At 40.1% G+C, this 21899-nt stretch overlaps 1 long non-coding RNA gene across 2 annotated transcripts in view; it reads left to right on the top strand.

The window, feature by feature from the left end:
- The first annotated feature begins 1698 nt into the window (after nt 1-1698).
- Nucleotides 1699-21899, top strand: part of LOC115350703 — a 34253-nt gene continuing 14052 nt past the window's right edge. The window contains exons 1-2 of one of the 2 annotated variants that reach the window (XR_003926572.2): nt 1699-1854; nt 14664-14731. This is a non-coding gene — a long non-coding RNA (uncharacterized LOC115350703). The remainder of the gene's footprint in view (nt 1855-14663; nt 14732-21899) is intronic. The other variant, XR_003926571.2, reaches the window with a different exon arrangement.

Genomic DNA, 21899 nt, shown 5'->3' with positions numbered 1-21899 from the left:
GATGAAGGCAAAGGAAGAGGGGCATGTCTCCATTCAAGTAGAGTCAAAGGTCTGATAGTGACAACTGCCACTCAGCTGGGACATGAAATATCCTTCCCTGTGTCTTTGATGCCTTCTCTTGAAAAATTGTAAAGCATTCTGGTTTTGTCTTAAAGTGGTGTTTATATTTTGAAGTTCTATTGATCAGCTGGAGAGTGTGCTCTGGAGTTAACAGGGTTGTTTAATTCCATCTCTTTGGAGGTTTACATTATGCTATTTCTGGGCACCTTGAGAAGAAAACTCTTAAATTAAACTTGAGGTTTTATTCATGTCATTTATAGTAGGTGCCAAAGTAACTCTCAGAAATATTTGGAGGTCTAAGACCAAAAGATGAGAATTTCACACCATCTGGTATTTAGGATTGCCAGACTCACTTCAAGTACAAACAGTAGAGTGCAGCGTCTCTGCCTAAATTAGGCAACTATAGTAGATAATCTGAATACACATATTTTTTTTTTTTATGATATCTTTATCGTCTTTTGACATATGACACAAAAGAGAGAATAATGAAATGTACCTTCTGCCTATCAAACTGCCACTACAAGACTCTCGATTTTCACAACATTTAGTACAGATGTAGGTTGACATTCAACAATTGTTGCTGCCTAGAAGGACGCAGGGAGTTTTTACCAGAAATTAACTTCAATAACAATATCTGAAACAGTTGCATTCATTGTCGATATCCTGATGGAATAAGGTCACCTGTGCAGGAAGAAAAACAAGAGAAGGAAACTGTAGTATTGTGCTGCAGTTCTGCAGTTTAAAATTAAGCTGTGTCATGTCCTTGGCCACTGAACCATAAACCTGTAGGTCTTTAGTGGATGGAGAGTGCAGGTGCACTGTCAATCACAACCTACAAGGCCTATTTCACTATTGTCTGGCTTTACATGCAAACGCTATCTTTTAATGAGATCTTAGCTATTAGAAATCCTTCCAGGTTGTGCTAGGATTCCAGTTCTTCAGGCATTCAACTTTTTTGATTACTTTAGCCTCTATCAGCATATTGGACTTGTGGTGTTACATGGGAGAGCAAATTGGTAAGGGAAAGGTGTGGCCAGAGCACTGCAGTCAGCCCCATGTCCCAGCCACCTCTGCTTCACTATGTGACTGGACAACTGTATGCTTTCTGCTGCTTTCAGGCAGTCCAGACATTACGATGTTAACTTTATTGCATCCCAAAATGTTACTTGACCTTTGCTATAGTGTAAAACTGTATTAAAGTAGCATCCAGAGGTCCCTGCTGATGCCCTGGTGTATGAGTGCCATACCTGTGGGTAATAAGAGACAACCTCTTTGCTCAGGCAACGTGCTATTAAATAGACAAGACAGTTTCCTCATGCCTCAGTTAAGTGTTTTTCTCACACTTCTATTGGTTTGCTCAGGGTCGGTCAGGGCTTTTGTGAGAAGAGCTGAATATTGAACCCAGAGTCCTCATTTAGTATCTTAACCACAGTGTTATTTTTTTCCTTTCACCGCCCGTGTATTTGCTTTCCATTTTTCAGAGGCTGCTTTAAAGACAGGCTAAATTATTAACCAGAGGCACTAACATTTGGAAAACAAAAAGCTCAAGGACACACATACAGTGGCTCTCAGCCTGCAGTGGTGTGGGGGATGTTTTTCGACTGATACTGTAAGTGCAGAATTAGCATAATCAGCAATCATTACACCAGAGTCTCTGGACTCTTTGATGCTCTTGCTGTGAGTGGAATGTGCTCCAGCGTGCTGTGCTCCACTCACTGAGAAAATGAAAGATTCGGAGAGACCACAGATTAATGATCTCCAGTTGGCCAGTTTCACTTGTGTAAGTAACAGCAGGTAGGTTGAAGCTGAGGAAAAGTTCCAGTTCACGTATTTGAATTTTAAAGGGAATGTCTGTCCTTCGAGTGTATGCTAACACAATCCCCTCTGCAGTGTAGCAGAGTACTATTAATGAAATCACTGCTGGCTTTTTATATTTTACTGCTGTTGACATTTTTGCAGCTGTTAGAGAAATGACTCAAGGCCTATAAGTTCTGGGTCATTTTTCATTTATGGGATATTTTCTCCTCTACATACTCAATTCTGACTTTTATTTTTATTAATTTCTTATTGTACCTGAGGATCAGAGTGATATTTAATAGGATTTTTATAACCTTGCAGAGAGATAGGGTTATTATCTGAAAATGTCTTTACTAACCTGATGTCTACTTAGACAGGGCTGAATTCTGACATCCTGCAGTGAGTAGACCCTCTTTTATTCAAGTTTCTTGAGGCACTTTGCATGATAGCTCTAAATTTTAAAATTTTTGATTGCTTGAATTTATATGGCAGGTCTAGAGCTTACAGTGTTTACTAGCAGTCTGAGTAACAGTGGTAGAAATGGGACACACAGTCAACTGCAAATAATCACATTTTGGACTTAGCCTTTTTGGGTTTTGACCTTCACAATATAAACTGATCATTAAATACACAGCTTGTACTTCAAAAGCTTCATGAGCTATAGCAGAAACCTCTGTTCTTGAATAGTGTCGATGAGATTAAGGTGACAAATATACACAGAAGAAAATGTTTAATAACCTTTAAATAACCTCAATATCTCTGTGTTTGAAAGAACGGAATAGCATGACTTACTCCTAATCAATCAAAAATTCATTTTTGTTGATTCAGCTTCCTCAGCGACTTGGCAAGATTCTTAAAATTGGCAGTGCTAAGAGATTACAGTCCGTTTTGAATTAACAGAAGTAGTTTGATATTGCCTGACCATTTTTGCCCTATCCAAACGATGTGTTCTACCTTTCAATAGTAATTATTATATAATTCCATACATGTCAGGTTAGAATAGTTAATAGAACTAAATGGCTCATTTCCCTCTTTCCTTCATTTAATCTCCAAGGTTTATTACCCCCAGTAGAGAGAGAGAGGGACGTCCATCGCAAAAAATTGTCCACAGTGTTTTCAAATGAGATTGCATGGAGGTGTATAGATTTTTGTGTAATTACTCATCTACAGTTTTCCTGCTAACCTTTATTACTCGGGCTGCTTTTGATCTCACTAACAGCATTGTTTTAAAGGACAAGAGCCACTTTAAAATGTTTGCTTTCTGAATCAATGCACATAGATCTGATTGAATGAAAAATGAATATTTTCACCATCCGTGCATTCTCTAAATCCATGCGAGCTGGATTCTGGCTATGCCAATGTTACTAAAGCTCCTGCTCAGTGATTGATTTCCTTGGCTCCCAGGCCGGCTGGTACAGGATGACTCACGTGTGACCTTCTCCAGTGGGCTGGTCTCATCAATGTTACGTATCAACTGGTCCAGGTCTCCTCTGTGGCCCTATGACCCAAGAGGCCTTTAATGAGATTTTGTTTTGAAATACATGAAGACAGAGATGTCACAGTCTGCTTATAAGGTTTCTATGGAGAACTGGTAAGAGTATGTGCCTTTGGTCTCAAAATGGGATATGATGCCACGTGGGAGTGTTTGAGGGTAGAAAGGTGCCTGGGAAGGTCCTGGAGGACTGCGGAGGCTGTGGAACAAGGCAAACCTTTAATTACCTTACCACAACAAGCTGCAGTCCTGCCGACTAGAGCAAACTATCCCTCAACCATACCTGGTTTTGTCTCAAAGGAACTACTGAGTGCAAAGAGGACAGTCAGTGGCAGTCAGGTTAAGCCATCCATCTGAGAGCACACTCAATTATTATACATACTACACCACAGTGTCTAAAAAAACCAATAGTCCCATAATGGCTATTCAGGTCATAAGATGCTTCCTATCTTGAGCTTGGATAGCAGAAATGACACCTATTATTATGGGTAAAGTTTGGTGTATAATAGTTTTCATTATAAGCCTGTTATAACTTCCCCAAACACTGATAATTTTGGCGTAAGTTTTTCCACATCTTGAGTGGATATTTTATTTTAATGCTTCAGTAAAAATGTCTCAGTCATTTAAAATGAAAATTAATTTAGGAGAAGAAAAACATTTTCTTTTAAAAATAGTATTACAATTTGCTTCTTTGAAGTGCTTTAGTGCCTTTGGGCTTAGGAGCAGGAGTACTACATTTGTCAGGGTGCTTTTCTTCTATGCTCATGGAAATATAGTTAGATTGGAACAAATTATTAGACTCTGAAAAGCCACGGGTTCATATACAGAGAAGTGTGCCGTCAAGAAGCCTGCTGTTGAATTTTCTGCATGCTCAGGTGCAGAGCAAGTTCCCAAGCTTCACAGAACTTAATCTACAGATGAAGTACAGCACCTGGAACCATGTCTGGTACTGGGGCAGCAGGGCTGGGCCAGAAGATAGGTGTTTCAGGTCTTTGTTGTGGTTTTGCTAATAATTCTGGATTTGCCACGGCAAGACCTCATATATCTGCTTCAGATGGGATGGTTGAGCAGCTTCGTAGATATTTGGTCTGTCCTCTCCTCCCCTCCCATTCCCTGGTAGCTGATCCACACAAAGAATAACTCACCTTCATCAGCTGTGCTCTTCATCAGAAGTTCTTGGTCTAGGCTGCTGGGTTAAAAGACCTGAATTAAAATCTATTGACTTCCAATGTCATGCTGAAAGATGGAATTATTGGTTTATTTGCAGAGAGTTTTTCTTTTTCAAGCTTCCTTCTCCTTACCCTTTTATTTTAAGACATATTTTACCCCCACAGCTGAGATTAAATATACCATCGTATTTTGGCCTTTGTATATGTACATGATGTTAATCTATTAATTGTTCTCATTGTATTTTTATATCTCCTTTATTCAGTGCACACAGCCTGGATGCTGAATGAAAAACAGAGCAGTAATAAAAGCAAATATGATTTGTAGTTGAGATGAAAACTAACTAGCCTTTCTGGATTTGTCACCATTTTCTACATAATTTTATTTAAGAACTTATTATAAGTGCAAGGATGCTGAACTGAAGCTGCAAAGGGAGCTTGATTCTGTCATTTCCTATTTTCTATGTGCTTGCTTTTGTGGTTGTGGTGAGCCATGAAGTATTTCATTTAATAATTATGTTTAAAAGAAAGTTAATTATACAAAGCTACACAGTGCCGCACACACATAAATGCATTTAATTGTCAAAATTGCAGAACAAAATATCTCCCAGGAAGAACTTTACTATTATAATTTTCACACTTCAACAGCAATTATATAAATAGCAGACTCTGAACCCAAATGTTACTTCTTTTCCAATGATTAGATGAGTTTTATAGCTAATAATTTTATTGATCATTGACAATTTTATTTTTCAATGAGACCTCTGGTGCCCTACTGCCAATGTGAAAAATCAAACTTCTGAATAAGATACTTGGCAAATGCAGCGATCTCTCAGTGGAAATCCAGTTGTTGATGTGTCCTTCTCATATGTTCTCAGTCACATCATATTTTAAAAATATGCTCGACCACATCAGATTTTTAATATATGTTGATCTTTCTGTGTTTGGAAGTGAAGGCAGTATAAGCTGCTAAATAGCATATCCTCATAATGTGACAAGTAAGTATATTGTTAGCTAACATGGGTAGTGCAATCTCATTGTGGGAGTTAAATGATGAGACGAAATGGTCCATGAATTGAAAATGTGGGTTACAGTTCCTTAGGTATTATAGACTATATCACTAATGAAGCAATTTGTTCTGTGTCCACTCACATTTCATTTGCTGCCATCAACAATTAAGAGATGTCGTAGTAAGGTCATTCCAGATTAACACCTTGTCTTTGCAAAGATCTCATTAAAATAGAGAGAAATTCTAATTTCTAGCCAAGATAATGTTAATTCAATGGGAGAATAAATATTGTGGAAGCAATTTGTGCAAGAGAAATGAATGTTAGAGGCATTGCTCTCTTTTTATTAGAAGAAGTAATTCTTACATGGAAAGACATCCTATTGAAAATAGTAGCAAGGCATGTTACTGTAGGAATTGGCTGGGTACCTTGGCGTGGTTATGGAAGCGTGTCTTGTTGTCTGAGCTTTGCACAGATGTGCAGACCCATAAATAAATTGAACAGAAAATAAGATTTCTCCCTTTGCTGGTTGCCAGTATTACAGCTAAACTACAAAGAAAGTAATTTCTCCAACCATCATGCATTTACTTCCCAGTCATCCTCGGAAACTTGTAACAGTGAAGAGCGTTGTAATTGACATTTCATTCTAATATATTGGCTGTCTTGCCTGAATTCTGACTGGCTGATAAAGCTCAAGGAAACCCAGAGTCTCATCATGTCCTGCACAATTTCAGTCCAGCCCTGTGGCAATCTAAGCGCTTAACCAGCAAAATAAGAAAGACAATATTTGGGGATTCTACTTTTCAAAATGCACAAGAACCCAGTAACTGAAATAATGAAGTTGTCCCTGCATAATGCAATTCTTTTTCAACTTGCAAAGCAGAATGAAGAAAAGATTTAAAAGAATATACATGTCAATTTAAATAAGTAAATGCACAGGCATGAATTCATCCCAACTATAACTTAATTGAAGTTACGTTTCAGATAAATTTTGTCATAATATCACATTTTTTAAAGGAGGAAAAAAAATCAGTGATCTTGTCTACAGATTTTGCATTACATCTTAGTTACTTGAAAGAAAATGTGATGTACATCAACTCATTCTTCAGGTCGTACTTTCTGAATAGATGTAGATAATATTACACAGACTAAGGTATTGATCTCCCAGGTCCTCCAGAAATGAAGTGTCATATCTTCCAACTTGTTCTTCTTTACTATTCCATCATGTTTTCATTCACATGGGCTTCTTTTCTTGAGAATGCATGACTTATATAATGAGCCTTACTTCATCCTGAGTCTCTGAAAACTGTTCATTTTTTCAGCTTGCTTTTTCTGTGTATGTGTATGATGTGCTTTGTATCAGAAGTTCAAACAGAAGTTTATCTGACATAAGTAAGCAGACGTAAAGATTTTTGATGTCTTTGATTTGTGTAAGTAAGTGTGGTGGGTTTTGAATTTGTTTCTTTTTCTTTTTTTTTTTTCTTTCTTTTTTTTTTCAGTGTTGCAGAGTATCAAAATCCATGCTAACCTTGTCAATAATGGCATGACCACTGGACAGCTGTTTCCCAGTCTGCAAAATGCCTTATTAACATTTGGCCCCTAATCACAGAATTTTCACATACTTGTTTTTTTATTGTGGGGCAAATAAAGAGGGATCATAAAGTCACCTCATTCCTAATAGAATGAGCAAGAAACTGTCATAATCACTAAAGCACAGAAACTTTCAAAATAACCCTGCCTACTGGACTCCTGGAGCCAGGGTTACTCTCCAGGTCTTGTATTTCTATGTCAGGCTGGAAATCGTCTTGAAAGTCTAGCTGTCAGGCAGATTGCTGTGGAAGTGAGCGTGGGGACAGGGTTTCTCACAGGCTCCGTGAGGTTTGCCACAGAGCCACGAATCCCGAAACTCCAGCGCCGGAGCTCCCTGCTCGTGGGCATGGCTCAGGGGAGTGGGGTGAACAGAGAGATGGTTTTGCCTTGTTATTCCTCTATTAGGTCTCTGAGAATAAACACCTCCTAGTAGACTAAAGGTGTTCCATGCCGTTCTCCGGCACCGGGGTCAAAATAGGCATAAACCTCTGCAAGCAGGTCTGGTAAAGGTCTCTGACCCATCCTAACCCCTGAAGTGTGCCCAGGAACTGTTTGGGAGCATGCCAATTCATCCAGGCCACAGCAAGGCCCGGGATGGTTCGAGGGAGCTGATAGCATAGGCAGCCAAGATCCACTGCCTGGGGAAAGTGTCCCTCAGCTTTGTATAACCTGGGAGCATATGCTTAGCCCTGAAGCTTTAGCACTTTGATTCCCATATGAAGTGACACTTAGAAATTTGTGAAGCAAAATTATTTCGGTTATTCTGAAATGGTATTTCTATTATTTTACCCCTGTGCATAATTTAAAAAATAAAAGTATATTTTATTCTAAAAAAAGGAAGATCTGCCATAGCCACTCTTAATTACTTGTGAGAACATCACTCTGTCTCTCAGTCCTGTAACTTACATGTGACCTTGAGCTCTCATTTCCTTAAGGGACATATTACGTCTACGTTTTGTTAAAAGCTTAATGCATGACAAACAATTTCAGGGGAATACACTGCTGCTCTGCTACATTTGAGCTGCTCAGAGGTAATGGTCCATGTGCATGCCTTGCCTTGTAGAACCCTGTTGGGAATCAGAAGTTATTCTGGTAAGCACGCTCTTGCGTAAAACACAGATAAATATCTCATATTTATCTTGGACTTTGGAGGGGAAGAAAATGCATACAGACAGTACGATGGATGCTTGGTAACAACTTTCCCTGCAGTAATTTTTTTCATGTGTTTGATCCCTGTGAAGTAACTCTCCATCTCTGTTCTCTTGTTCAGAGTCTGTTCTCTCTCATATTCTCTTCTTTGGTCTCCTTCTCTTCTGCAGAATTAATTTCCTCCTCTTTCAAGACTCTCCATAGCCTTTCTCAGCACTACCTACAAACTAACCAGTATTGTTAAGCTGTCAACTCATGTCTGATTGGCTTGCTGTTGTGAAATTCATCACTTTTCTGAAGTATTTTTGAAGGAGCTTCCTATAAATATTAGCAGGTTTATATTTTTTTAATATTTTTGTATGTGTGTGTTTAAGCTTATTTTTTTGCAATAGGAAAACACAAAACCTTTAAAAGTCTCCATGGTGCCCATGAAACACTTGACACCAGTCAAGGATCTTTTTGCACTAGGATCATTTATCTGTAATGATGGCTGTATCTTTTCCTTGTGTTTACCCCTCCAGTGATCTAAAAAGTAGTTATCTAGCCATGTGTGTCAAACTAGACTGTAAATATTACTGAATACAGACAGCATTTTTGTCCTGTGTTCATACAGCGTGTGAAGCAGTAGGGTTGTCACTGAGCCATGACTTATTTTCTTTCCATATACATATGCAAAAAGAGAGTTCTGCAACAGAATAGACATCATGCATGGCAATCCTTACTTTCAGAGTCCCACGACAGAGGCTGATGAGCAGCTCCTAAAAAGGAACTTTATTTTAAAAACTAAGTAGGTTCTCTGCTGCTTATAGGACTCTGCAGGACTCAAAACTGCTTACAAGTTTTTAACATTGCCTTGTGCATATTGAATATTCTTCCAGACACTAAGAAGAGGAGCTCGGGAAACTCAACGCAGAGGAGCTTTATTGTCCTAATTTTCCAGACCTTTGGGTGGGAAGGGGTGTTCTCAGCTTACTATAGTCTGGAAACCAATACTGATAATGGGTCTTGAAGATAAACCTGGGATGGTTCTTACTGTCACTGTGGATGATATACATGGAAATGTATGTATACAGATGCATACGTATGTAGATAATACATATGTGTGAGAACACGTATATGCATATGCACTGACACACACAAGTCTCTGGGGCCGGATGGGATCCACCCAAAGGTACTGAGGGAGCTGGCGGAAGTGCTCACCTGCCATTTTCCATCTTTTATCAGCAGTCCTGGGTAACCGGGAAGGTCCCAGTTGACTGGAGGTTAGCAAATGTGACGCCCATCAACAAGAAGGGCCAGAAGGAGGGTCCAGGGAACTACAGGCCTGTCAGTCCGACCACAGTGCCCGGGAAGGTTATGGAGCAGATCATCTTGAGTGCCGTCACTCGTCACGTGCAGGACAACCTGGTGATCAGGCTCAGTCAGCATGGGTTTATGAAAGGCAGGTCCTGCCTGACTGACCTGATCTCCTTCTGTGACAACATGACCCACTTAGTGGATGAGGGAAAGGCTGTGGATGCTGTCTACCTAGACTGTAGTAAAGCCTTTGACACTGTTTCCCACAGCATTCTCCTGGAGAAACTGGCTGCTCATGGCTTGGATGGGTGTACCCTTTGCTGGGTAAAAAAATGGCTGGATGGCTGAGCCCAGAGAGTTGAGGTGAATGGAGTTAAATCCAGTCAGCGGCCAGTCACAAGTGGTGTTCCCCAGGGCTCAGTACTGGGGCCAGTTCTGTTTAATAACTTTATCAATGATCTGGATGAGGGGATCGAGTTCACCCTCAGTAAGTTTGCAGATGACACCAAGTTGGGCGGGAGTGTTGATCTGCTCAAGGGCAGGGAGGCTCTACAGAGGGATCTGGATCGATGGGCCGAGGCCAATTGTATGAGGTTTAACGAGGCCAAGTGCCGGGTCCTGCACTTGGGTCACAGCAACCCCACGCAGCGCTACAGGCTTGGGGAAGAGCGGCTGGAAAGCTGCCCGGCGGAAAAGGACCTGGGGGTGCTGGTCGACAGCCGGCCAAATATGAGCTAGCAGTGTGCCCAGGTGGCCAAGAAGGCCAACGGCATCCTGGCCCGTATCAGAAATGGTGTGGCCAGCAGGAGCAGGGAGGTGATCGTCCCCTGTACTGGGCACTGGTGAGGCCACACCTCGAGTACCGTGTTCAGTTTTGGGCCCCTCACTACAAGACAGACCTTGAGGTGCTGGAGCGTGTCCAGAGAAGGGCAACGAAGGTGGTGAGGGGTCTGGAGCACAAGTCCTGTGAGGAGCGGCTGAGGGATCTGGGGCTGTTTAGCCTGGAGAAGAGGAGGCTGAGGGGAGACCTGATCGCTCTCTGCAACTGCCTGAAGGGGGGTTGTGGTGAGGTGGGTGCTGGTCTCTTCTGTCAGGTGGGTGGAGATAGGACAAGAGGAAACGGCCTCAAGTTGCTCCAGGGGAGGTTTAGATTGGATAATAGGAAAAATTTCTTCACCGAAAGGGTTATCAAGCACTGGAAGAGGCTGCCCAGGGAAGTGGTTGAGTCACCATCCCTGGAGGTATTTAAAAGACGTGTAGACGTGGCGCTTGGGGACATGGTTTAGTGGTGGACTTGACAGTGCCAGGTTAATGGTTGGACTCGATGATCTTAAAGGTCTTTTCCAGCCTAAATGATTCTATGATTCTATATCTGTAATGACATGATCTTTCATTTCAGTGGTCTGGGCTACTGAATCAAAATGTGGAGAATATAATTGCTTTGGAAGAATTATCAAGTCTAACAAACGTAAATCAGTTTCAGATGAACCACTTCCTCCCCCAAGGGAAAAAGCTGACAAAATTCAGCATAAAAAATCAGTAGTACACTCCTGACTTACCTTTAAAATGGTCATATTCTGGATATCACTACTTCTTATGCTCATATCTTTTGTCACATTCACAAAGTTTGATTCTAAAAGCTCCTTTCCATATAATACAATAATATAATAATAATGATAATAATTGATAAATAATAATAAATTAATAATTATTAATAATATAGCAATAGATTTGAAAGATACATAAAGATATATATAGTCCTGAAAGTGAAGCAGCATCAAAGAAAATAATTTACTGCTGTGGTAAGAAACTGTCAACTTTCACACAAGAAGTCATCAACTTTTTTCCCTTTTGAATTATAATTTTGGCACTTTCATATAACACCAAGGTAATAGATTTTCATTATATCCAGAGTGCAAAAACATTGGCTGTGGAAAAAGCAACAGGGCTCAGATTAATAGGAGCCGACAAGCTGACCAAAGAGGAAGTGGCAGCATGGCTGGCACCATGGCTCAGTGGTTGTGACAGGCAATTAGTGAACAGAGCAGAACAGATGTAACAGGAGGCAGCAACAATTTACTGAAGCATTAGCTTGCTCACTCTGTAGTGCAGAGCACTGATACTGTTTGCTGATACAAATAAATACTAATATGATCTCGGGAGGGGAAAAGAGGCAGTGTGCAGAGTCATCTTACAGGATTGAAAAAACTTACCATAAAACAACAACAACAAAAAACCCAAACCCAAACACAAGCTCAGGTAGACTAAAGGGAAAAAAAAAACAAAAAAACAATACAACAAAAAAACAAAATAAGACAAAACAGTCTTCTGGGCTTTTGAAGACAAGATTTAGATTCTTGCCTCATCACCAGATTGTAACATGCTTTGAAAAAATAGCATACTATAGAGAACTTGTAATAGCATGTTCATCTTTTCCAGCACTTAAAGAGGATGTACAATGGTCATTTTATTTCCCCCTTGTTCTGGGACAGACTTACATTACTGCAGCTCCTCAAGGTTGCTGCTGGTTGGTGTGCTGATGCGGAGAGAGGAGCCTGCTATGTCCTTACCTATGTGGTCAGAGGAGAGAATAACAATCATATTGGAGGTTTTTGTGGTTATAAGTGTTGCCTTGTAATTTTTAAAACTCTACCACAAAATTTATACCTTGCCTTTTAAGAGTGTTTTTTAAAAGACAGCACAGATCACACAGTGTGCTAAATTAAATTAATGTGGCTCAGAGAATTTATGTGTTGTGGTTCCAGAAGGATCTGGGTAGATGTCTTCAGTCTCGCAGGACAAAGCCATCAATATGTACAGGGCAGCTGAGACTGCATGAGTTAGCATTTTCTACTGTACTAAGAATTGTTGTGATTTTCCAAAAAGTAGCAGTGAAACTATTATGCTGCTGTTAACAGCAGAGAGTACAACATCTTTGTTCTGTAAATTGATGTAAGTTCTATGTGTTATGGAAGCATACATTTTATTTAGAACTGGAAAAGAAAATGGTCAGTCTTGTGTGTACAGTTCATAGAATCACTATTGACATCTCTTATTGACAATATTAACAACACAGTAATTTGCTCCATTCCCACAAAGATCGGGCATTTACTTGCAAAGTATTACAAATTAGACCAATTGAACCTAGGAGAAAGTTTACCTTCTGTGCCAATGAAGGACTGGACCTTACAGGCCAGTTTCCTACCACCAGGTGGAGCTTGAGAATAATTTTTATGGTACCAGATCAAAATTAGTCGTATTTTGCTGTAGTTGTTCTTCCCTCGCTGGGAGAGCATGTTTTACAATAGTGAAGACATGATTTGATGCCATTTTTGTACTGCAAAGACTCATGGAGAGGAAAGCTGCTGCAAGAGCCAAGGGATCTCCTCTGCCTGCTTGTGGCTCCAGTTGACTGCAGTGGAAGTAGGGATGATTTCTGGTAAACACTTGTTGTTTCTGGGTGGGTTTCCATGGGGAAGAGCCTGTCCTATCCTCTTTTTAGTTCTCTCCTTTAAATACTGGTGCTTGGGTGTAAATAAAGCAAAATATGCTCAGCATGCATCCTGGTTTGTAGCACTTGTTTCTCCTTCACAGGAAAAGCATAATCCTGCACCCAGAGATGTGCTGTCTCCGAGTCCATGAGGAAAAAAGGTTGTCAGAATCAGACAATACCGTTTTAGTCAGTGGAAACAACTGTATGTGACTGAGAAATATATGATTTTAACATGGTTTTATTAAAGAAGATAAAAATGCGTTCACTGAAACTAACACAAAAACTTTTCAACTAAATTTGAACAGAATGAAACTCTGAAGTTTTTCCTCAAAATTGGAAGACTCATTAAATTGTGTCAAGACGGGTTTTTTAACAAAAATATGTGTGCATATATGTAAGACGTGAAAAAAGATGGGATTTGAGAGAATGATGTCTTCTCTACTTAAGTGAATAGCTGATCAGTTTCACTTAATAGTGCAGTTGCAAGCTGAGAAGAGAATGGGGAAGGGAGGGATATCCTAGCAAATGGCTTAATGAGGAAAAACCAACACCACCACCACAGAAAACAAATTAAGGAAATGGGAAAAATATGGAATACAGAGTTTTTTAAAAGGAGACAGAATGACTAGCTAGTAGTGGGCCCTATATTTAGGTGGCACAGAACTCTTCACTGTAAAGGATTTGCATACCTATTATTTTGAGAAGCTGAGGTTTCTCCAATGTATACATCAGGCCTTTTGATATTCATCAGAGAGAACTTTAGCTGTGGAAGTGACCTTTCCTTGTCCCTCAAAATTTGGTTCAGGCTTTTCCTCAGAGTTAATCGAAGCGATGGTCATTTTCCTCCTGTCGTTGGCATGAACCATGCAAGTGTTGGCTGTGGGCCAGCGAAAAATGCCCCAAAGCTCTGGACCGAGGCCACCACCACCACTCCTGCTACAGCAGGGGACATGACACAGCTTGGGATCTCCTAGGGCACCTGACAGCGCAAATGTCAGGAGTTCTTCTCTCAGGTTCTCACTGCGTGCTTCTCTTCCCAATCCTACTCCTCCAGCCTCCTCCAGACCCTTTGGCTCACCGTTAACTTCTTCTACCTTCTGACGGTGGAAAAGAGAAGATGCAGATCACTCTTCCTCACTGTTCAGCCCAGGCATGTACCGTATCTGAGGTTTCTCTCTTTCTCAGTTAAATCTTCACTTGCTCTTAGCTAACATGTTCAGGCCTGTGTCTCAATATTGCTAAAGGTTCAGGTTTCAAGTCTCAATGGCAGAATAATGTTATAGCTATGTAATTTTGGTCTTTCTTTCTTTCTTTCTTTCTTGAGAAAGTTATGTTTCCTAGGACATTATTTATGTTGGCTAAAATAAAGTTCTTGAGATCACAAAAAAAAAAAAGGCAAATGGGAATTGCCTTATTGAACCTTGAATCTGGTGGGGGTTTTTTGTTTGGTTTTTTTTTAATGTATTGCAAGGGGAAAAAAAAGTATTTTATTAAACCAGTCACTTTAGTTGTAAATGAAAGAAAAGGTTTGGTCTCATAAGTTCTTCAAGTTTTCTGCAAATGTGTATGTGGTGAGGTATTTAATTACACAACTAGTATTGTGTTTTCCACAGGGCCCCCTGCTTGTTTGGTATAGAAGATAGCTGGAGAAGAAAGCAGAACTATGGCTGGAAAATGAACTGTAAGTGAAGGCGTGAGTTTTTCAGACATAGTAATTTTGTAACTGTAGGTAAAAGCTACGAGAATCTGCTTCTCCACCAAACTGTATCATTTCGTATACTTGGTTTAATTCTTGTAGCTGTTACAGAACAGTGTTTACTTGTTGGGTCAGGTAGGGTAGCAATGGTCTTTCTTCAGTTTGAATGTTAAAGTCATTGTTGGAAGTTGGAGGGCTTTAGAAGGAGAGATGATAGGTGAGAATATTGTTCTTCTGTTTCAGGTAAGCCTAATTCTTTGCAAAGAGTGGGCATAGCCCTCTTTTCCCTGCCTAACTGCAGTTGTCATATTTACAGTTTCTAAATCTGTTCCTCCAATCAGTTTTGTTCTGCTAAGCTATATCTCATTTCACTGTTAGGGCCACATTTCTCTGACTCCTGAATTTTCTGCCTAGCTACATACCCAGTGCTTTGAGATCTGTCACCACGAATGTTTCCTTCTTTCTATTTCCAGCTATTGTCTTAAAGAGCTCTGTTTGCCTCTTGAAAAAGGAGGCCTGGTATTCTGGCAACTTTCTGCCTGTGGCTTACTACACCAGTCACAAACAACTTGTGGCACAACAGCACTTGACGGCTTGAATTGCACCGCAAACGCAGGAGCAGCAGCAAGGAACGGCAGCCTGGCACCTGAAGTAGCAGGAATGGCCAATAAGAGCCATGGGGATGATTCACAGAAGTGAATAATGACACAAGAGAACTGGGTAGGGAAATTCATTTGTGGTGGATAATCACCACCTAAAATGAGGACAGAAAAGAATGCTTGACTCCTTGAGTCTGTAGGACGGAATGGTAAGGGATAGTATGAGTTCTGAATATTGTGCCACTGTCCAAAACAGCTAACTTACCTGAATAAAATTCTTATGCCAGAAATCTCAAGGCAGTTTAATTCAGGAGCCTAGGCCTTTACGCCTCCTCTTTTTCTTCATCCTCTCTTTTCCACCTTGGAGGTTTAGATCCCATTAACATTTTCTGCTTTCCTCTTCTATTCAGTCAATGCAGAGGCTGGCCATGCATCCAGCTTCCCTTGGATACATGCCCTTCATGGCCTGATACCCAGCTCTGGTACATGCATTGCTACAGACATGTCTCATGGCAATTGGTAGATAGATTAAACTGTTTCTCTTGCTCTACTTTTTCCCTAGCTACATGTCCAAGACTGGTTGCAGTTACGGTCTTCTGCAGTTTCTAATTTAGTTCTGATCCCCTGAGTCACAGCTTACTTTTCTAGAGGCCAAAGATATTGTATGAAAATGGTATCTCTATTTTTGGAAATAACCTGTTCTTTAACTTAATGTATCAGAAGTATTACAAAAATCAGTTATTGTGGCCTGTGGTATTTCTCCAAGGTTAGACCAGGAGTTCTTTTTTCTCTGCCAGACTTCAGAAACAAGTATTTTCAGAGGTCATAGACCTCATAGACCCATCTAGAATTGCTGAGCAGGAAGACTTGTTATCTGTGAAAGAGACTGAATTTATCATCTAGGATGTAGCTTGATAACACAGCAAGAATATGATTTGTATTTGTGAAAGTACTCTCAGACAGTTGCCATCTGGTAGACTTTTTTTTCTTTCCCTAAAAGATTTTATAGTTTGTGATCATGGAAAGATCACTTCACATGATCTTTTTTTGACATGATCTTAATAAAAAACCACTGAATAAATAACAATACTGCGGGAGACAAACCCAAAAGGCACATGGTAAGATATTCTGAAAATGTTCATATATATTTCAAGTCAAACCAGTCATAGATTTGGACTGTGAAATGTGTAGTGGCCTATATAATACAACCAAGAGGTATAAAAGAATTGCAATGCAGTAGCCCAGAAAAGAGGTGCAGGTTTTCTTGGCTTAATTAAGACAAAAGTGGATTAAAAGCAAATCCTGCATTAAAAAGGATTATTAAGATTGCAAAGTCAATCTTCATGAGATTTAAGAGTGGTTTCATTTGCTTACTTTGTATATATGAGTTCCTTTGTAATAATAGCCTTGTGATAGCTATCAGCTAATATCAGCTAAGAGCTGATAGCCTTGAGTTCCCTTATGGTAATGGGATAATATATAGTTTTATTCTAAAGGACCCTAGTGTAATTCCATATTTAGAATATATAGGCTCTCATAATTTGATTTTGCATTGCTCTATTTGTGAGTGTAGATCTTATTTACAGTCAATATTAATTTTCTCAAATGCTCTTCTATAACACTAAACCTTACTGCTACTGAAGCTCAAAAATGTAGGTGAGGAATTTGCAGGTATTATAGATGGGGAGCAAAGGTATAGAAAAAACAAAGTCAAAAGACCCCCTAATTTTGATGATTTAGATGAAGATGCTGCAAGGTTAGTCTTTTAAAGTATTTAATATTTTTAATACACTGATTCCTATGTCTGGTTTTGAATAATTAGCAGAAAGGGCTCCCAGCTCCCCAGCAGCGTGTGCTGCCCGAAGGGTGAGTGGCTACGGTCTAGCTGTGGCCAAGTCTGCTAAAGGAAGGCCAGCAGCGAGAAATACAGGTAGAGCTGAGATGGACAGTTCTGGGGAGATCCTCCTCCAGCGTCCCAGAAGCAGATTCTTCCCCACAGAGTTTGAACCCTCATGCAAGGGAAATAGCCACAGCAACAGGCCAGGGTTCTCCATTTTTCAGCTGTTACACTCAAAGTCTTATAACTGGCAAAAGGGAACACACAATACACATGTAGATACAAGATTTCATCGTTGGTCCAAATTGACGGTCTAATTTGACAGTCTAATCAAAATACAACAAAGAATAATTCTTACTCCAGTTACCATCGTCTTGTGATTCATAGTCCAATAACATGCTAAAACAGTTATAAAGAAAACCCTTTATAGTAGCTGCCCATTTTGTCTGGTGCTGTGCTCTCCCTCCCAGTCTCCCAAGGGTGATGGTAGCAGCCTTCTTCCATGAGAAGGGCTGGAGGGAGTCATCAGCTCCCTGAGCTCTTCTCCAGGAAGAGTTTGATGCTGGTGGTAGGGCTCCCACCTCCCACGGTCTTGGGAGTCTGCTTGGGTTTATTTATATAGCTTTTCTTAACACTGCCTGCATACATTAGCTTTCTCTTCATTGATTCTCAGTCATTCAGGTTTCTGTTCTTTCTGTTACCTCTACATTGGTTTAACAAGATTATAGTCTGTGAGGACCATCATGGTTTGCATTTGCAGCGTGGGACCTCTGTTATCATTCTGTGTTTACACACTTGCAAATCACTTCTTATTCTCTATATAGTTCAGTATACACTTGTTGTCACTATAAGCTAAAATTAACGTAAACCAAACCTGACTAGTAGGCAATTGCCATCATAGCTAAAAGAAGCGTAGGCTGGGACAAACATAAGCAAGTCCTGAGGCCTTGTATTCTCAGCCAATACAAAACCTCTGGCCTTTTGTTATTAATGACAAAATTTGTATTTATTGGCAGAGTAGAAATCAGAAACAATGCCATTTCTTCACTCTGGAAATATTTTCTCAAAGTGGCTGCCTACTGTACCTGTGCAGACAAATAGACTTGGTGGTCAGCTCCTGTTGACCAGAACCCAATGTCTGAAGTCACACACACGGGTAAATGGGAGTAGACAGTTCATGTACACAACTGAAATGATCATTTTCCCTGGTGCAAAGGAGTAAAGAACTGGCCTATAATTAATTATCTTATCATGTAACTGGAGACTACAAGATAATACCTATGCAAAAAATGGGATTAAGGTTGTCAAGGCAGGATTAGTTGTGAAAATGTTGGAGTTTATTTGCAGCATTCCTAACTATTTCAATTTTGTTTTTTTATGTTTGCGTTTTTCTGGTTTTCTAATCAGCACACTAACTCCTTCCTTAATATCAGTCCCTTGAAATTATATCATATAAAACTCTAGGTTGCCAGTGGATTTAGATTTTTAGCACCACAGCATAGACCCCTGCCACTTAAACTAATAAAATAAATATTAACAGTTAAAAATTATTATTAGAAACATATGCCTTACAAGTACATGACAGTTTTTTTCAACTGTACTGGCTCTGGCTGTGATGGAGTTAACTTTCTTCATAGCAGCCTGTACGCTGCTGTGGTTTGCATTTGTGGCTGAAACCTTGCTGGTAACATACCGAAGTTTTGGTTATTTCTGAACAGTGCTTGCACAGCATCAAGGCTTTCTCTCTTTCCCCCCAGCCTCACCTCTCTTGGAAAGAGAGTTGGCTCAGGGTTGTCAAGAAGTTGGGAGGGGTCACAGGGAGGACAGCGGACCCAAACTGAACAAAGGCATAGCCCGTATGTTGTGCTTAGGACGGAAAACACGGTATTAAGGTCTGACTTTGTGCTCAGCAAGAAGGGAGGGAAAGGAGGAGGAAAGGGGGGACATTTGCGGTGGTGGTATTTGTCTTCCCAAGCAACCACTAGGCATGCTGAGGTCCTGCGTGCCACGAAGTGCCTGGACATCTGCCTGCCCGTGGGGTGTAGCGAACGAGTTCCTCTTTTTGCCTTGCTTGTGCACACAGCTTTTGCTTTCTCATCAAACTGTCACGACCTCAGTCCATGAATTTTCTTGAGATGTTCATTGGACTACAACCTTGTAGATACTGTTTTGTTCACTAAGTTATCCTTAAACTTCATGGGATTCCAAGTTTGTTGAAAATGACCTGAGGGTTCAAAAGTTCCTGGAAAGGGACTGATAAACAGACAGGTGAACAGATAATGTGCTACTGAGAAGAACACTGGTACTTTCTCATATTAAACATAGATGAAACATAGATGAAAGCTTTTGTGGTTTTGCAGTTTGACCTAGTAAAAAATATTCCAAAGCCCTTCACTTGAAATAATTTTTCTAAATCCCACCTTACTGGCCAAATTCTTTAAAAAAGTGAAAACAGAAGTCAACCAGTCCTTGAGACTGTACCTCAGCTTTCTGTTGAGTTTTAATCATGGTTTAGGGATTTTTAATTCATAAGAGTGTGATATGCAGCTTTTAAGATAAAATTTTAAAGATGACCAACTTTCCCCAGGATATGAATTGATGATCAGCTGGTGCCAAGAACTTCCTATAGAAGTATTGGGATATTCATGGGAGAGCAACAGAAAATGTTTTGTGGCAAGCATAAATGAATTAAACTGTCTGAAAAAGAAATCAGATTAATATTCCTAGATTTTTTTTCCCTCCATGTTCACTCCTGTCAAATTTATAGACATTGACAGATAGAAGAGAAATCATTCAGCTTGACTTGTTCCAGTGACAAACGTCATTCCTCAGGGGTTGATATTGGGACCGGCACTGCTTAACATCTTTGTCGGTGACACGGACAGTGGGATTGAGTGCACCCTCAGCAAGTTTGCCGACGACACCAAGCTGTGTGGTGCGGTCAACACACTGGAGGGAAGGGATGCCATCCAGAGGGACCTTGACAGGCTGGAGAGGTGGGCCCATGTGAACTTCATGAAGTTCAACAAGGCCAAGTGCAAGGTCCTGCACATGGGTCGGGGCAACCCAAAACATGGATACAGGCTGGGTGATGACTGGATTGAGAGCAGCCCTGCCGAGAAGGACTTGGGGGTATTAGTGGATGAAAAACTGAATATGACCCAGCAACGTGCACTCGCAGCCCAGAAAGCCAGTCGCGTTCAGGGATCCATCAAAAAAAAGTGTGGCTAGCAGGCCGAGGGAGGTGATTCTGCCCCTCTATTCTGCTCTCCTGAGACCCCACCTTCAGAACTGTGTCCAGGTCTGGGGCCCTCAACATAAGAAGGACATGGACCTGTTTGAGGAAGTCCAGAGGAGGCCACAAAGATGATCAGGGGCTGGAGCACCTCTCCTATGAGGACAGGCTGAGAGAGTTGGGGTTTTTCAGCCTGGAGAAGGCTCCAGGGAGACCTTATAGCAGCCTTCCAGTACCTAAAGGGGACCTACAAGAAAGCTGGAGAGGGACTTTTTACAAGGGCATGGAGTGAGACGACAAGGGGTAATGGCTTTAAACTGAAAGAGGGTAGATTTAGATTAGATGGAAGGAAGAAATTCTTCACTGTGAGGGTGGTGAGGCACTGGAACAGGTCGCCCAGAGAGGCTGTGGCTGCCCCATCCCTGGCAGTGTTCAAGGCCAGGCTGGATGGGGCTTTGAGCAACCTGGTCTAGTGGAAGGTGTCCCTGCCCGTGGCAGGGGGGTTGGAACTAGATGATCTTTAAGGTCCCTTCCAACCCAAACCACTCTATGGTTCTATGATTTTATGACTTTTCATGTTCTTTACTGAATTTACCATATAATAACAAATATATCTTAATTTGAGGGGTTAGAAATTTGTATTTAGATTATCTTTAATTTTAAACAATAAAAATATTGCTGATTTCCACCACCTGTTCATCCAGACCTTTGTGCCCTCATTCTGTTGATTTCTCCTCTCTGGTCATACTGACTCATCTCTTTAAAAACTTGTTTAGCTCTATAATTTACTGATAGCAGCATAAGTTTTGGAAATGAAGGGCTAACTTTATGTACAGAGATTTAACTGCATCTACAGACTATAACTTGGTCAGAAGTGAAAACTAAACAAAATCATGGAGTTCTAGGACAATTTTAAAATTATTTAAAAATTTTCAATTTTCATTCAGTACTAAAAATTTATGTCTAAATAAGGACTTAATTTTCAAAAGCATCCACAAATTCTTACTGCAGGTAATATTTACATTTTATTTAATATTCTTTTTCTTTTTGGTTTAAAAAGCAAGAGTTACTAAAGTCAGAAAAAAACTGATTCCAGGTCTGCTGATATTTTTTTTCATTTAAGCAACAAACCATAGTATAAAATCAGAAGAAAACCCAAGCAAAAATGCATGTTTCTACCAAAGGAAAACAATTAAGATACTGAGTTTAGTTTGTTTTGTTTTTTTTTTTTTTAAAGTCAATGAATTTTGTATTAAATACTAGCTGGATAAATTTCAATTAATTTGAAATGCATATAAATGTTGTCACTACAGAGAAATGGGTGATTTTGTGCTCCTTTAGAAAAATTACTTTCTGCCCCTTTCCAAGCTATTGATTTATTTTGTTTATTAGCATGTTAGATATATATATTTAAAAGGTCATTTCTTACATGAATTTGCAATAGAAGACTTCCATGACTTCAGTTTTCAGAACGAAAAGTTT

This window comes from Aquila chrysaetos, chromosome 14 (assembly GCF_900496995.4).
Source record: "Aquila chrysaetos chrysaetos chromosome 14, bAquChr1.4, whole genome shotgun sequence".
Lineage (NCBI taxonomy): Eukaryota > Metazoa > Chordata > Aves > Accipitriformes > Accipitridae > Aquila > Aquila chrysaetos.
Note: the sequence above shows the minus strand (reverse complement) of the source record. Positions and strands in the feature narration are given on the sequence as shown.